Below are 18,882 nucleotides of genomic sequence, written 5' to 3'. Positions count from 1 at the left end.
TTCCAAAATCAGACGAAATTTTTAAATATGCTCCAAAATCTGAAATTCATTCATTTGCAATTGAACTGATGGAAAAAATACTCGTTTCAGAAAACACTAACTCTACTGACTCTACTGACATTGAAATTAACACTAACAATTTAGAAACAATTATGGAACAAGAATTGATAAAAACCATTTCAAGAATTACAGAAAAACCGAGTTCCATAAGAAAATAAATAGCCATACACAATATAAAGAAGATTTCAAAAAATTCGAAAAATTCGAAAAATTTGAAAAAAAAAAGCCTGGATATCTTATACCCTGCCATAATAAGCCGACATCAACAGCGTGTGAACGGTAGTTTTGACTGCAGGGTAGATGAAAATAAATTTTTTAAAGAAATTTCTGGAATTTACGGTACCAGAAAACACCGGGATTCCGGAATTCCAGGATTGGAAGCCTTAGTTCCTACGTATGTACATAGATAAAGTAAAAATGGTTATATGAGAGGTCAAACTAGGCAATAGTTTTATATTTTTCATGAAATTGAAATTATTTTTTAATCAAGAAAAGAACGATATATTAATTGTAATTATTAGTACCAAATCATTGTTTTAGATCATTGCTTTAGATCGTTGACTTTGAACAATATTATTTAAAAATAATATGCACATTAATACGAGAGGAAAAGCCTGTTCCTCTTGTTCCTGTTGTATCCTGCTCGCGCAAATTAAGTGAGTATGTACGTGAGTATCAACGTTTACCATGCACCCTTTATTTTTGATCTTTCGACTTAAGATCATTCAATTTTCGATCTTTGCCTTCCGATATTTGCGTTTTCGGGCGTTTCACATTCGGGCCCGTGACGGAGACCGCCTGCGTACAGTATACATACGTATATTATGAAAATTTATAAGAATTTAAAATAGGTTTTTAAGATTTTTATTATTATGCTGTATGCTTATAAAATTAAAATAAGATTAAATGTACTTTAAATACTAATATTTGGAAATAATATTTAAAATCAACAATGATCATTTGATCAGTAGCAATTAGAATATTTCTTAGATGTATTGTGTACATATTTATCAACAGTAAAAAGCATTTAAAAAAAAATCAAAATAAAGACATTGGTCCGCTTTTGATCACAATACCTACTAAGTTTAAACGGAATTTCAGATATCAGTAATTTTTGACAGTGAAAATTGATAAATGATAAATAATGTACATAGGTATTTATGTATATAATATTATAAGAAGCTGTCATTTTCCTTTTAAAGTTTCAACTTTAATTTGACGACCTGTTGTATCGACTAAAAGTCGACAATTGTAGTTTTTGTTTATTTTAGGCTAAAGGAAACTTAAAGAATAATCGATCGAGTATTCGAAGTTTGTCAAGTTTGAACGTTGCCATCGAGCTAATAGTGTGTTTATTTGTTTCCACTACATGGTGTGAATAAACGAGCCCGTTATATTATACATATGTAATGCCGATTTCTCAGCTCGTTGTCTCTCGTTTTGATTGTTATGGCTCAATTCTACCGGCCGACGACGCTTTGCCAAATCATGACCGACTATAAAAGAGGAGACGATCGGTCTAAATCGGTCCTTTGAAACGTTTCGGCAATGTGTCGGCAAGCGATGTCTTGTGAAAATTTTCCGATCACGTCCGACATCGGAAAATTTCCCAAAATTCGACCGTCTCCTGACATTTGCATGTATTGTTCCAGAACATTTCATATTGTTTATTTGAAAATCCGCTTTTTTCGTACAGGTTTTTCAAAAAATAACCTGTGCGATTTTTTTTCGATTGTATTTGTATTGTTCTATCATTACGATACATACATAAGTATATACAGAAAAAGTATCCCATTTTTTAAGTTCTTCATATAAAAGTAGATACATATACTAGACGTTAAGCTGTGATGTGTTGAGTAATGTATTGTATTATTAGACATTTAGTCAAATTGCCTGGCATTGTCGGGTCCATAAAAGTTTATAAAACTGATTGAAAATTGAAAAGGTATAAAATTGATCTCAGACTTTCAAAATTGAAGACAAACCTTTCAAAAACTCTCGACAGTTTAAGTTCTCGAGTACCAATTAGTATATATCATATAAGTGATATTTATGTTTGTATTTAATTGTGAAATCAATTTAAAAGTTACATAATTTGACGTAAAAATATGTTTTTAATGCAAAGTCAATAAGTGAATGGAGCAAATGTGCCTTCGATAGCTCAGTTGGTAGAGCGGTGGACTGTAGATGAATATGACGTACATAGTTATCCATAGGTCGCTGGTTCAAATCCGGCTCGAAGGATCTTTTTTGATTTATATTTTTATATTTTAAATGCTTATTATCATTGTTATTATTCATGTACATATAAAAATTATCAAAATTATTGCTAACGATTTTTTTATTTTATTTACATAGATTTTTATTTCATTTTATTTATTGAAAAATCAACAGACAGGATGTACATAGATATGTATAAAAAAACAAATAGTAAATAAATAATATATGTAACATCGGAGTCCAATAATAGATATAATAACTTCACAGAAATAGACACGTCTACGTCATTATCTTTCATTTGTATATTTGATATTTCATATTAAATCAATTCATTGCTGTCCAAAATTCTTTAAATTGAAATTAATTATTTTAATTCAACTATTATTCTTTTTATAAAGATTTTTCAAACATTCGTATATTTTTGGAAAGTTTTTGCATTCGCAACAAAGATAGATATCCAAAGAAGTTTTCAACAACTTTTGTGTTCAAAATAATGACGAGAATATGAAAAAAATTACTTTACGAAAAGACCGCTTTCGCCTTACAAATGACGGTTGTAAGTCGGGTGATTTTAAATTCTATTTAACCAGTCAAAAGTAAACAAAACCAACCTAATTTAAATTTAATAGATGACTGCTAAGCATTTATTTTTTAAATAAGAAAAACGTTCTAAAAAATATGAAAAACCTACTTTACCGAAATTTTTGTCGAGATAAATCGATTGGTTGGAGGCATGAAATATTGCTTAAAATCAATTTTTTTTTCTTACGTTTTATTGATACGAAGTCTTTCAATAGGTCCATAGTTTGGAAATTTTAAATTTGTATTTTTCGCTCCGGCCTTATATATGTACATATGTACATATGTATGTATATTAAAATAAAGTTTTATTTAATTTTCCAGAATTAAATCCCACAATTGTACACTTAATTTTTTACATAACCTTTTTCCACTTTTAAAACCGCTTCCTTCCATACGATTTTTGACTTCATCTAATATATGTATAATTTCGAAAGAGACTTTCTATGTATGTATGTATGTAAGGTTTGGGTGGTAGAATCCGTGACGTTAAATTTAATAAAAAACAAATGAATATTCAAATATATTTAAATAAAATAAAACTATTCAAATAAATTTAATTAAATGTTTACTATTAGATTAGCCATGTTTAAGCGGTTTATATTACAAATACCGAGCGAAGCCGGGTAAAACTACGAGAATGTGATAATTACGATTTGTTCGTTTTGCAGCAAAAACCATATACAAATTTACTGAGTAATTACTATACATAGAAGTGCATTTACCGACACACATATGTAATTCATCAATACAAATATTTGACGTGTTTACATATTCCTTTCGAGCTTGTCGATTGAATTCTGCTTCAGCTGTTTGAACTATATTTTCACATATGTACATACATACATACATCCAGGTTCAGGTGTAAAATTGACTTTTGTGCGCTTTTGACCAGAGCAGTGTTGTTGCAAGGAAGGGTTCACCGCTGGGCATTCACCGGCGTGACTATTGATTGGGGCGCAGGCTCCGCGGCGGCGCCCCTCTCTGTCTGCGGATAGAAGCTTCAGACCGGATGTGCCCACTTCCGGTTCCGGTCTGTGAACTTTTGTCGCGATCGCTTCCTTCCGTCTCCCCGGCGTGCGAGACGTCACGACGCGCAATCAATCAAAACCACCGTCAGCGGAAGGATCGCAATATTAATACACATTAATATCGATGCGAGGATTCGCGACTGAATGTCTGTACATACATATGTATGCTGCAGGGGTAGTCAATCTAAGATCAGAGTCGTATTGTGAAGAACTGCATCTATTAGTGGGGAGTACATGTTGGCGGTTCTTTTAGATAATAATTAATTGGCTTGGTGATTCGCTCTGAATTCGTAGAACGACGTCAAAGTTATGCTGAAAAGGAATGGAATTTTGTATGAAGTACGAACAGACAAAATTGTTGTTGGTTCCGATGATGCTTATGAGTAATTTATACAAAGCAATGACGACTTTTTAAATCTTTGTAGTATATGTATGTACATATGTATATGTCACAGTGAAATTGTGTATAATTTCACTGACGTTTCAGTGAAATCATATCCAATTACATTTTCACTAGCCCGTATTACTGAAATTATAATTTTTGACAGTTGGATTATAGTGCGTCGCCGACACGAATCGCACTACCCCACGTCACAACCCCGCTCCTCTCCATCCCTACTCCGGTGCCGAATTCGTCCATTCTATCCTTGTGGTTCATTATTTTTTTCGATTTCAATTTTTTTGATGTCGCAAACACATCTGAATATCTTAACAACCAACGCTTATTTATTTAAGGTTGGGTTGGGTAAGGTTTTTAGGGTTGGTAGTACGTTGTAATTCGAATTACAAATTCACTGAAATTGAGACGTGAATTTTTAATTCAATTATTATATCCATACTCGCTGCTTGAGTCAGTGAAATTATAATTTCACTGACAATGACAGTTTCACTTTAACATACATATACAATTACTATGTATATTCATTTCCGTGAGAAATTATAAGCTAAAGAAAATATTTTTTTTTTATTTAATAACGTTTTACGCCTTACTATTTATTAATGGTTACTTCAGATGTAAAAAATATTTTATATTATTGTTTTCGATTCATTAATAGTTTTTTTTATGCATAATGTGATTTATGATAAATATATGTACTTTAATTTACCTATTATGATTTTATATGTTAAAAAGATTAATTTTTTGATTGTTCCACACATTTTTCTTAATAGTATACATATTTAAGTGTTAGGCCCGTTGAAATTTAAACGGGTGGTTTTGGAAAGGAGTAGATATACGAACTACACTCGAGGCTATTGTCAATAGCGGTTTCAGCATGCACAATCCCCCTTTTTTGCATGTTGAACCTCTATCGTAAAACTGCTAGTTTCTCGCTCATTCCGTCCCTGCGTGCTTAGCCGGCCGTCCACGTACCAATGAGCGAGTATATGTCTTCGTCAGTGGTCATGGTGCGATCTCCTGCATTATTATGAACTTCTGAATATTGAAATATTTATTCTTTGAAAACTCCATACTTGTCCACCAAAAGTAACAAACATACATACATACATCCCTTCCGTTTTTTGACAGTTTTTTATGTCGATTATATAGCTTTTCCCCCGGAAAATTTCAAGTTTTTCGTGGGATTCTATTGTTTAATAAGAGAGTATCTATTAAACTTACATTATTATCATACTGATTAAGTTATTTGTTCATGAATATGAGAATTTTTATACATAGGCTTCTTTGTCTGTTTGGTGAATGATTTGTCATATTTGTGTCCATTGTAAACATTAAAAAATTGACTGGTTGTAAACATTAAGAAATAACATTGGTAATAGAGTAGATAGAAAAATATAGTTAAATATGTAACTAAGCTTCACACATCGATCACAAATTGGCTTCGAAATACTCATAAGCAGTCATACAAAAATCACAACAACAAAAAAAAATAATATAAAACATAATATGTAGTTGAAAAAATGTGTCGAAAGATATAGTATAATTTGTGTTTAGGTATAAACATACATAAGTAGCTTAGTATTATAAAATATATATTTGGTCCGTTTCATATTTATGAACTGAGACCCTTAGGAATTACAATCCTTCAGTTGGAGATGCCACAGACGAACCGAGATCAATATATTAATACTAAATCTATATACATTTCAATATAGTCGATTAAACTTCGAGTTATGCTATCTGATATCTACAGAGTATTCATAGTATTTCATAATTGTATATTATGAAATTATATTATGAAATCCACGCTGAAGATTTCTCACTTAGTTGCGCTACACGTGAAATCAGTTATATATAGATAAGCTAATAATACTTTTAGATACAATCTATACATAGATCATTTTAGAAATATTAATTTTCGAAATCGTTCACCGTCCAATTACAACCACTTGTCTGAAGGTCCCATCAGCGACATACATAAATCTCGTCAACAGCTTTAACAAAATATTTATCCACGGATAGATAGCCGCCTAAATAATTTCGTAAATTTCGACGATGAATTTAAAGTCGACATTTATTTTTTCGCAAGTGGACCGATATAATACATTTTAAAATCTGAAACTGAGCCAAAAAAAAAAAAAAAACAACAACACTCGCATAGTAAATCAACGACACGTTACGTATTAAAAATTTACATTTTATAAATCGAGTCGTTATATATTTTTATTACGATCATTATGAACGGCGGAAGCTGTGTATTATGTGCGAATGTGTTTGTGAGATGTTTGGTTATGATCATTGATCGGTTATAATGTGACCTGTTCGTAATTTGCGTTACCTGTAATTACGACTAACGTTCGATTGTTGCCGAATCTCGTCACGTGCAATAATAGCGCAATGGCTTTCTATTGTTATGTCGTTGAGAATTTAGGCATCGAACGATAATTATATAATTTTTGATTGATCCACATTAGATGCCCGAAACAAATTCTACGGTCTATCTGTCGTTACAATACAATGCAATCGATCGCTCATTATCAATATTGAATGGATGTTTTTATACGCGTGTCGATACTTAAACGATCGTTATGGTTTTGAATGGTAATAAATGGTGGTTGAGAATAGGAATTGAGAATTTTTCCGGTCCGCAATATGGTCGATGCTGTTTATTTGGTATCGATTTCCGTGAACCGGCGATACGCATATATCCCTCTAAATCCAAACGAATGGGAAAATCAGGCGAATGTGTCGTTTTTTTTTTCCATCTGTGGGCATATTATTAATGGGGAAATGTCGGCCGGGGGAAAAGCGTAAAAGCTGGTAGACATGATCGGTCTTGATGCGATGTACAAAGCCGTTAAACCTTTTGAAGAATATCGCTCTGAGCGTGTTGCGGAAGTTGAGGGAATTTGCTATTGTGTGAAGATTTCTGTGCGTGAGATGTGTTCAACGAATTAGTATATGTATTTGTGTAGTTGCAATGCAATGTCGATCTAATCGCAAAAATATTTCATTATTGGTCCATTGCTTGAGAGTTTGATAGATTCTTTGTGCTCATCATGCACAATTTGAATCAGTTCTTAATTTGACATTATATATGTATGTATGTACATATAAGGAGAAAAATTGGGAATGTCAGTAATTCTTCTGTGTCATCAATACATGTAATATAATCAGTCGTGCATACAAAGCATCCCCGTGTGACCCTAATAGGAAGAGAAGATCGAAATTCACTCATACATGATCAACCAATTATGAAAATTCATAATGAAGAGATACCAAACAAATAGGTTAAAATAATCGCTCATAACCTACGCTCACTGAAGATATACAATGTATGTATATAAAATTTAGGCATAGAAGCAACGATTTCATTAAAAAGTAGGATAGCTCTTGGAATATGAGCCATCCAATAAAGTGCTGTGTGGGCAGAAGGTACTACCATAAGATTATGATGTCTAATTATGATAATTATGATTATATATATATATATATATATATATATATATATATATATATATATATATATATATATATATATATATATATATATATACATTTATTTTTACATTTAGTAATTATATTTGTATACATTTAGACAAAATCATAGACATGTCCGGTAACAAGGTTGAGGAAATTAGGAGATGTATTAAACCATGGTGGAGTGCATTTGGATGAATGAACGCCATTTTTTTTAAATCCAAAAATGTCACTTTTCCCGAAGAAAAAGATCTTCAATCGATGTGTTTTACCAGATGACGTATGGATGTGAAAATTAGAGATTGAGCGCCACCAAGAAAGATGGCCTTTCTTTTGGTGGATGAAATTAAAATAAAATGTGTGGGATGAGATGGATGAGGTTTGCGCAAAACAAAGACGAATGAAAGCGAGCTGGAGAGGCCTCCATCCAGGTATTTTAAAAGTATTTTAAAGTAATGAAGTATTTTAAAGTAATTTCATTACTTTAAAAGTATTTTAAAGTAATGAAATATAACAATTAATAGGAAAAATATCACGTTCCAATACTCACTTTGAGCGTAACAATCCTAAATTTTGAGTTAAAGACCGCAAAAGCTAAAAAACATTAAAAATCGCAGATTTTTTTCAACGCTCATATCTCGTAAACGATCACCCACCAACAAAAATCAATATCATATTCGAATTCAGTGGGTCAAACATAGTAAAGATTGGCTAGTCTCCGCTCTGGTATTTTTTTTTGTTGCTCAGTGTAATTTAAGTCTTTATTTATTCAATATTTATGGACTTCAACATATCAGCTTCAAATTTTTAAAATGTGCCTATAAAATTTTTCATTGATAAATAATGAAATGAAATTAATGGATTTCTTAATCGATCTTCGGGAGTGATCGTATTTTTATTTTTTATTTTTTTGTTATTCAATCGCTCATGCACACTCGTTTTACAGATCGCTCTAATGTGACGAGTGGACTAAAATTATAAATTTTAACTACATAATTATTATATAATATTTTACATTTAAAGACGACATCTATGGTCAAACATTGTACAGAAGCATTGTGTGCATTATACAAGACAAATACGATCAACATCCACAGAGACATATGTAAATATATGGACAAATTTGTAGCATTAATGCAAATCAGCGAAAAATCGAGATGAAGAATTGGTAAATTTTGATAAGATCGACCTGGAATTGTATATCCAAAATCTGGCCAGTAGAAACCATTGGTATCGAACCCGTGACCAATTTGTTCGAAAGCATTATATACTCACCACTAGATACTGATTAAATATTGTACATATGTATAAATGGATTTTTATTAATTTTGTACTCGCCTACAAGCTCTTTTGGATGTCATATAAAAATCTAACTGTTTGAATTTGCAATATGAAAAAATAGTTTACATTTCCGAGTGAAAAATTTTAGCATTTAACCTGAAATTCTGCAACGCGCTTCTCGAGACACATCCATTAATCTAATTGACTTTATATAAATGCAAGCAATTTGTGTAGGGGTCGTATCCAATACGTTGATTAATAGCGGAACGCTAAAAGGGACAAATCTACGGATGTTAAAGATGGACCACCTACACTAGGAGCACTCCTCGTTCGGGACGAAAACCACAAAAGGAGGAAAAGCCCTAACAAATGGCACCGGAGTTACTTCATTTTGATGTCCATTTTTCATCCCGCACAAAAGCTCGCCCGGATTTCTTTCACAGCATCACCTCGAATACCTCTAACATATCATATGGGTAGATGTGAACATTCAGTACATGCTTAGATGAATAATTCGACTGTTGACTGCGAATGATCTAATGAGCGTTTTATTGGTTTATGTACATATGTATGTATGAATGAAGTGCGTTTCGGCTGTAAAATAGTCGTTAGCGGTGATTCGACTGTTTTTTATTTTTTTTATTGCAACAAACATAAAAATCATCACATTTATCGGGAGGCTTTTACGATACGCCGTGCCGCGTAGTTTTATGTTATTTCTTTCGAAAAATTTCCGTTTGTGTTTGTTTATTTTCGGTGGAAATTACGGTAAAATGTAAGTTGAGACTATTTATGAAATTGCTGTTAATTTGACGTATTCTACGTTACACATTTTAATGGAATTAGCAGATATTAAATTTGCTAATTGCAATACGCCGCTGGCCTACACCTTTTCCATAAATAACACTGTCGCTTTGGTAATTAATCTTTTTATCGCGTTGTTGTGAAACTGAAAATTCATTGCCGCTTATTTTGTCTGTTGCGAAAATTTTCGAACCAAAATAATGTAAATACTTGTATGTATTTTAGTAAGTAATTATCTAACTGTCGTGTAATGATCTGTCAACCATTAGGTGTGTGTTGTTTTGATTTTGCAATAAAAAATGCGGAATAATACACAGCGTCAAATCCAGTAAATTTTCAAGGGGGTAGGTGTGATATTTTAGAAAAGATAATCAGTAAATATAATCCAAATATAATTTACTTATTTATTTAAAGCTTGGAACATTGGCATTACAGAAAATCCTAATGGATCATAATGGTCAAAAATATAACAGAAGACATAAAATAAATGAACTATACAAAATTTAATACATATTTAATACATATACATAAAATTCATAAAAAACAAAAGTTCAAGTAATAATATATACGATACAGAATATCATAGTATAATAGATGGGCCAAATGTCATATTAGATGTTGAGAAGTCAATGACTTTTTTTAGGATTAAAATAATTTCAATGATGGAATTATGTCAAAGTGCAATTATAAGAGCAGTTAAATTATAATTTCACTGCTTTAAATAATTAAAATTATTTGCTTATAATATACTTATATATACTTACATACTTACATATAATAAAGATAACCTAGTGATGATTATATGAGCCAGTGAAATTTTCAACTATGGAATAATTTCTATTAAATTTCTCATTATTTCAATGGATCTCTAATATTGGTTCACATAAAAAAATGCACTGCAAAAATATTATATTACTAGCTGTATTACTCGGCTTCGCTCAGTATTTGTAATATAAACCGCTTAAACATGACTAATCTAATAGTAAACAGTTTTATTAAATTTATTTGAATAGTTTTATTTTACATAAATTTATTTGAATACTCATTTGTTTTTTTTATTAAATTGACTGTCACGAACAAACAAACATATATAGTACGGCCCTTTCGAAATTATGTGTATACCAGAATCCGGCACCTGCTCCCTCTAGGGCTCCGCCACTAGGGCTTCGCCCCCCGACGCGAAGGCGGCTTCACCCTCAGCCCCCGGTGACTTCGAATCCTTTGAATCGAAACAAATCAAATTATTTGTTCAATGACGTCACGGATTTACGACCCAACGAACGAAGGTTACTTACATACAAAGTCTCTTTCCAAATTATTTATTAGATATTTGTAACAAATCTTTCACATTTCATTCTAAGAATTAAAAAAGTAAGCTATATTTAAAAAAAAATGGCATAAAAATGTATATAAAACGTTTTGCATACATTTACTTTGTATATATTTTTTTATTATATATGTATATTGAACTTTAATGTATAAATTTAATATTGAACTCTTTTTCAATATAACAGACTGAACTATTAAAACAAACATGAAAGTAAGAACAAATGAGTTCCGAAACGATAATAAATTTTTAGTTTGATTTTTCTTTCATAAAAATTTAATCATCAGAACGAATTTAATTATCTTTCCGTTGCTTTAAAAAAAATTCCGCCAAAATTATTTTTTTTATTCTATTCGCGTTTAATAGCATGTTAGAAACATACGAAACACTATTATATTATGAACACCAAAATATTAATTGATGACCTACCCAACTCTGGGCAAACATCGGAAAAACGGCATTTTATAATCGCCGATATTTCCGCCGCACCTAAATATAGGTACAAATAAATTATTTTATATTGTACATGAACGTATGTATGTATGTATGTACATACATACATATGTTTATTCATTCAGTTCGAATGACCTCTCACTCCTCACCGGGACGGATAAATATTTACAAGTCGTTTTTAATTATACCAACTTTAACATCGAGTGAAATTGGCTCGCCATTAAACTTCTCGTACCGGATCCAAGTGCTAAGGAAACCCAAAAGCTTTGATGCTCCGAACAGAGTACTTTCGATTATTATCGCCGTTGATTACATGCATAAATTCGAGGGCGCAAGCTTTCGCCGCACACTTTGAATAGTTATTAGGGTCGTTTTCGTCGGCCAAGACTTTCCACGAGACACGCTTCGACGGCTCTCGTCCAGAAAAGGACAATCAAAGTCATGTCCGTCTTTAATTTATTCCCGGGAAATGTTTCGGTTTCGCCTCTCAATTAGAACCTCTGACGAACAGCTCGAATCGCGTCGCTATTCACAATTAGGCCGGTTCGATGATGATGTTGAAACAGTATAATTGACTAGCCACTCCATCGATACAAATTTATGTACATAATGAGCCTATCCCTGGGTAAAAGCGTGCAAACAAAATGTATTGCAACGTAGTTTGATTTTTCACAAATAGTGTTTGCCTCTTGATGATTGTTATGGTGAAAAATATGTATAATATATTTTTACGGATTTATGAAAGTGAAGTACAAAAAGAAATTGTTTTTATAATTCTATAATGTTCTTCTATATTAAGTGTATGAAATTTGTCATTTAAAAAAAGTTTCAGCCCAATCCATTGAGTAGTTTAGGGGAGATGATTGTAACCAAAGACCTATAAGAGGAGGTACCATTTCCGTTCAACCTAAATCATAAAAATCAACATTTCAGTTTGATTGACGGTATTCGAATTATTATCAAAACATATACACATTTTTTCTACACCATGAAAACGTGACCAGTGATTGATTCCGAGTTCAAATCAATCAAAATTTCAAGGTCTTGTTTTAGCGTTATCACCAAATTTCGTGAATTCTTAATACGTATGTATTATATAAAATGTATGTATGTAAAATGATGGAATTTTTTTTTTTTTAATAAATTTCAAATAATAATGTCGGATTTATTAACTAAATTCTTACGCCAACCCCCGTATGTAAGATATCGAAGCGATCTGAAGAGTATAAGTGGTTCAAAATCAGATCACAATTTTTTGACAGGCAAAAAACTACACAGAGTGAAGCTTATAAAAAGCTTGAAAAATTACTGTTCCGAATCAAATTATGTAATTGTCAATTTAAAACAACATCAGGATGTACTGGAACTTTGACAGGTTCTCAAATCTCATATATTTTGCCTTTTATGTTTACATATATGTATGTGTGAATACAGTCTACATATGTAAATAATAATGTGTCGCAGTTCGTCAAAAGGCCCTAATGTTGTGGGTCGAAAATAGTCACAATAATAATCGCGAGACTCGCAGAACACGCCACTACTTACGAAAAAATGAATTTAAAATTCATGAGGTTCACTTCGGCTGTTGCCAACCTTTTTTTATATTATAATATCGTCGTCGTTGTGTACGCAATGCTTAATTTTCCGGCCTCAATGTCTGCGCACGCGAAACTTTCATTAAAATTTTTCACTACATACAAACTATGCGACACTCGATTCTATTTATAATATAATAGAAATGTTCTATTTTGTGAATTCTACGTGTTTCGTTTTTAATGCATGACAACCAATTTATATTATTTAGAAATTAGATTATAATTTTGGATGAAAATGGATAAAGGCATATGAATATTTGATACGCGATTCTATAGTTTTATTTTTATTTATTTATAGATTTTATACATGATTTTTTTTCATCGATATTATTTATTTTGATAATTTTTTTATGAAATTTTGTAACCATCAAAACAATACAATTGGAATTTTAGTTGGTCCCTCCACAAAAAGTTAATGGAGGTTATATTTTATAAATATAAGATTGGATATTAAATCTATATTTTATCTACATCAGCAACAAAGCTCAGTGGTAAGGGTATAATGTTAAAAACTGAAGGGTCTCGGGTTTGATCCCTGATCCAGGGCCAGGCTTTGGATATATTATATGTGACTCTATGTAGGTCGATTGTTTCCTACTACATAGAGTTCACCAATTTATGTGATTTCATTATTGAAACGGTTCCTACCAAATTAGCTACCTTACCTTATTTAGCATTGTTGTTTGAATTTAGTTTCAAATTTATAAATATGGTGCTTACATATGTAAAAAAATTCGCTATACATGTGGCTTTGGGGGTAATCCCGTAATGACACGATGGCAAAAAAATCGGAGACCTTTTTGTGTTCAATGATCTCCTTTGTCAGAAAAATTCAAAAACCACGGAAGCCCTTCTCAGAATAAAAGTTTTAAATTCATACATATGTATGTAATGTTATTTGGATATTTAATTTCGAGTTTTTGCCTTCATATTTCGTTTCAGTGTTGAAAATTTGGACTAGCCTTCATTCAAAGTATGTACATATATCAAAATTATCCAAGACATTGATAGATTGTAACAAGTTTTTTTGTAATTAAGTCGATAAAATTTATATTGGGAAGAAAAGGATGACAGTTTCATTGATTATAAAGTTTTATAATGTTTTCAAATGTCTTCAGGTGTCTTTTTTCAAAAAGAATTTTCCATTTTGGCAAAGCATTTTCTCTGGAAGTATGATCTGATCACAAGCCCCTTGGAATACTTCCATGGACCCCTCAAAAGATCTAAAGACCACCGGCTTAAGTACGATATGTACTATAAGGACTGCATTATCTTTTCTATAGTCTAGAATAAAAAAATATTACTAATATTATTAAAAAAAAAAATTATATCTTACCATGATGCCATTACGGGTTTATCCCTGAGTGACATCTATGGCATTAAACTTTTACATATATAAACTTGAAATCGTATTCAAATGCGGTTATAAATAGTAAGTAGGTTGGTTTTGCCAATTTGACGAGGAACCGTTTCAAAAATGAAATCATATAAATTGACACATTCTGATTTCATTGTTGGTTCGACTTGGAGTCACAAATATCCAAATTTGTGAAATACTCCGAATAAATTCTCTTCAATCAAGGTCAACCTAGGGCTTGAACCTTGAAACCTTTCGGTAGTAAGCATTAACGCAACCACCGAACTATACCGTTGGCTTATTATAAAAGCGTGTGAAAATATGACGCAATTTTACAATTATTCTAGGGATGAAAAATGAAATGTGTCGAGTTTTTATTTAAATTAAGTGTTTATGAATGTAAATGGTTGTGAATGGAGTGCTCTATTCTGCATGAGTTGGTATGTATACCTATATATGCGTAAATAAATAACCTCATTCGGTGAAAGCTTTTTTATATTGACTGGGCTGCGAGCTTTTTGCGAACGCGGCGCCAGACGGTCTCCAGCCTTCCTGCGACCCGGAAAACTTACAACATTATCGTGTCTAGCTAATGGGGATTGGTGTGGGAAACAGGGGAAAACCCTACAAGAAACTGAGGAAGAGGAAAAGAAGAAAAAATCGCGTTTAAAGAGGAAGGTCGCGGACCCGATCGTCTTTGAGTAATCGGTCCGTGAAAACAACGAAATTACTCGAAAAGGCGAATCAATTTTAGCTTTTCCACTCGTTTGATATTTAGATGCTGTTGATTTTTTTTTATTCACACTCTTTCGATGCCCGTTTTCTTTTCAGGACGTTTCAGGGTCGCCCAGTCTACGGGAAATCCCCGCAATCATAATGCGACGCGTAATAACTACGGCATTGGATGGGGTTGCCGCATTTTTCGCCTTGAACTAAAAAAATAGTCGTTGGAACACATGGAAACGTTCAGTTATAAAATAATATGTAGGTACTTTTTTGAAATTAAATGTCCTGAAACTGCCAGAGAATAGGATTCCATTTACAGTTGATTCAAAAGTTTAAATAGGTTAGGATGTATGTATGTATATTTACATGGAATGCTCAGTTGATATTTTAGTTTCGAATTGATTAAATGTGACAAAATTTGGTTTACGTTGATGCTTTGAACATTTTTTTGAACTATTTTTTGTTATGTTCTCGCAAATAAGAAAATCAGAGATGAAGCCTAAAATTTCAATGGCAGATAGCATGCAAATTCTAACAGAATACGGTCGATCTTGATTTAATAACCATCTAGATTAAGCGTGTGAACTTGTATGAAATTTGCAAAATTGTATGAAAGCTCATCTGCAATGGATGGTCAAATATTGAAAAATATATGCAGATGGAAAGCTGTCAATTTGCAGTGTATATTTAAATTTTGATGCAGAACATCGAACAAATTTTGGCAAGACCGGTCAATAATACGAGAAAGATTATATAATATATAAGACCATGTGTTGAGTGTTTCGAGTCCAAAGTTATTTCTGTGTAAAAGATCATTATAAATTAATTGATCTTGAAATACGCACGTATAATCATTCGTAGAAAGATTTATGACAGCTATCATCGTACATACATATGTATGTATATACTCAAGAACCAGAATCAGAAGTATTGAAATCATTTGTAGATAATGGAGTTTTTTGTAATTATACATGCATATTGTACATACTATAAATTGGAATGTTCACACGGTCATATGTGGGAATAATTAAACTATAAATTTGCGATAAGTTTTACATTGATAATAATGTTTGTAGAAGGGCATGTGCCCCATTTTGAAGCCATTCTCAGGATGAGAGCGGCCTCTCTACGTCTTCGTATATTTTTATCGCCTAATTGTCTTCTTGCTGCTGCATCTTCTCATTTGCATTCTTCATTGTATGTTCGATGGATGGAACTGCTACACCGACCGCCTTGAATAGACATAAAATTATTATTATTTATTATTATTAGACTTATTTATTATTATTTATTTATTATAATAATTATTATTATTATTTATTATTATTATTATTTATTATCAGTAATATTTATATATTTACTTATGTATTTATTTATTTATTTTTTGTTTACTATTTTTCAATACTTTTTTTTTTTATTATCTATATATTATTTATATGGGCGTTGGGGATTGCACTATTCTCCTCATCGTCTGGAATAAAAGCTATTATTATTATTATTATTATTATTATTATTGACATCGAATCATCTATATAAACTGCACCTTCAGTGCGATAATCAGTACCTCTTTTTCATTTCTGCATTCAATTCAAGCAGTACGAGCGAAAGTTCTTAGTAAATAGTTTTTACGCGTATCTCTAGTTTATCGTTCCAATATTAAGTTCAATATAAAAGTGTTCTTCTATACTAGTGATATTTGAAAGTGTGCTTTTAAAAATATCATATAAAAATTCTGTAATAAACGAATGCTTTTTATTTCCTCATAAACTAAAATGAAAATAAATAAATATTGATTAGGATTTTAACTGATATAAAGATTTTATATACTTTATCTTGATATCCAGGGCCGCGCTTAGGAGTTCGGCCACCTGTGTGCAAACTTAAATCGGCCGTTCTTTAATTTCATGTGACGATATGTATGTATATGTGTTCCAATTCGCTGAATAGGACAACGCAGAAAAATGAGGTCAAAACTTTTTTGATAAGTTCAAGACAAAATTTAGCAATGCCACACATCTTGTACATCATTCAAATTCAAAATGTCGAGCAAGCCTTTCGGCGAGGCCATCATACGAGTCTTGTTTGAATTATGTACGCGCTTTCGCGCCGATTTTCTCGTCGACACGAAACTTCCCCATCTTCCATCCGTTAATTAATTTCTTATGAGGACCATCTTCGGACGCAACAGCATCCATGAATATGCAAAATTTCGAACCGGTGTGCGGTATAAGCCGGAACGAGTGGCTCGCGCTTCGTGTCGTTGCGACCCTTGCCGGTTAATTAGTGTTGTGTCTCAAAGATTTGCAAACTCTGAGAAAGCCGCGTGTTTAGATATGGATGTGTGTTTGTGCCCATGTAGTGGGTATTTGCTCGAGACCCACTTTTGAATATTCCACGTCGCGTTATTATTCATTTATGTTTTCTCGTCGAAGTGTATTTATGAATGGTTAATTCGCCGTTACATGTTCCGCCAATGGAAGTGTTTGATTTAGTTGTGTGTATAATATACGTAAATGTAATCCATAGGCGGTGCGTGATTTTGTACTTTTATAATGTAATAATATAATGCAAACGTGGTTGGAGCCGATTCGGCCTAGTTACGCAAACGTTGGAGCGAACGGTTTATAATGGTCGATTTTATAATATCATGTAAAATCGAACTCGTAAATGTGCGTTATATTCGTTTCGAATTATTTTTTATGGATATGGCCCCGTAGGATAGTTTGTATTTATTTTTTTTTTTTGGTTTATTTTACAATGCAGTGGTAGTATTCACGAACACGAAGCTCGTGAATACTGCATAGTGTTTGCGAACATGAATCTCAGCAGTTTACTTTAGTGCAGGGGGTTGTGAACCGGTGATTTGTAGAGTTTTCGATTTCAAACTGTTTTGTGTTTAAATATGTAGCCAATTATATTTAATCACAGTAGAAACTTAACTTGAATAGGGGAAGATACATACAGTTCATGGTTAAAGACTCGAAATTTATGATGATTTTTCAGAATACCTTTCAGATGTTGAATATTAAATTAGATAAATCTTCCATTAGTAAAATCTTATTCTTATTATTAGGTTATTAATTACTAGTTGTTTTACCCGGCTTCGCTCAGTATTTGTATAATATAAGCGGTTTAAGTGGTTTATATTGAAAATACCGAGCGAAGCCGGGTAAAACCACTAGTAGGCTATACCTATATAATGAATAATAAGAATGTTTATATAAAACGAGATGGCCGATGCGGTGTATTCGTTCTACGGCCAAGACGCATGATTTTAGCGCCACTTTTTTGACGTTTCTCTTTCCGATATCTGTGTTTTGGACAGGGAGATTCTATTGGAATTTGGACTTTTGCCACTTTCAAAATAATGTAATGGGTCATATATTGCATCGATTTTCAATTATAATTTTGCGCAATGGCGAATCTTATAGCTTATTTCATAAAATAAAAAAAATAATGGAATTATAATAAAATTTATCAAATAAGAATTAATAATAAAAAAAATACTATACAGCATTATTTTTCTTATTAGACAAATTTATTATTTATTTTTAATCTATTCCAGGAAG

At 31.9% G+C, this 18,882-nt stretch overlaps 1 protein-coding gene and 1 non-coding gene across 4 annotated transcripts in view; both read left to right on the top strand.

Annotated features, from left to right (window-relative positions):
* pHCl-1 (pH-sensitive chloride channel 1) overlaps positions 1 to 18,882 on the top strand; it is a 225,796-nt gene that overhangs the window by 10,953 nt on the left and 195,961 nt on the right. The window lies entirely within an intron of this gene.
* Positions 2,211 to 2,304, top strand: TRNAY-GUA (transfer RNA tyrosine (anticodon GUA)). Its single transcript has 2 exons — positions 2,211 to 2,247; positions 2,269 to 2,304. It is a non-coding gene; the product is annotated as a tRNA-Tyr (tRNA).

This window comes from Arctopsyche grandis, chromosome 11 (assembly GCF_051622035.1).
Source record: "Arctopsyche grandis isolate Sample6627 chromosome 11, ASM5162203v2, whole genome shotgun sequence".
NCBI classification, from domain to species: Eukaryota; Metazoa; Arthropoda; class Insecta; order Trichoptera; family Hydropsychidae; genus Arctopsyche; species Arctopsyche grandis.
Note: the sequence above shows the minus strand (reverse complement) of the source record. Positions and strands in the feature narration are given on the sequence as shown.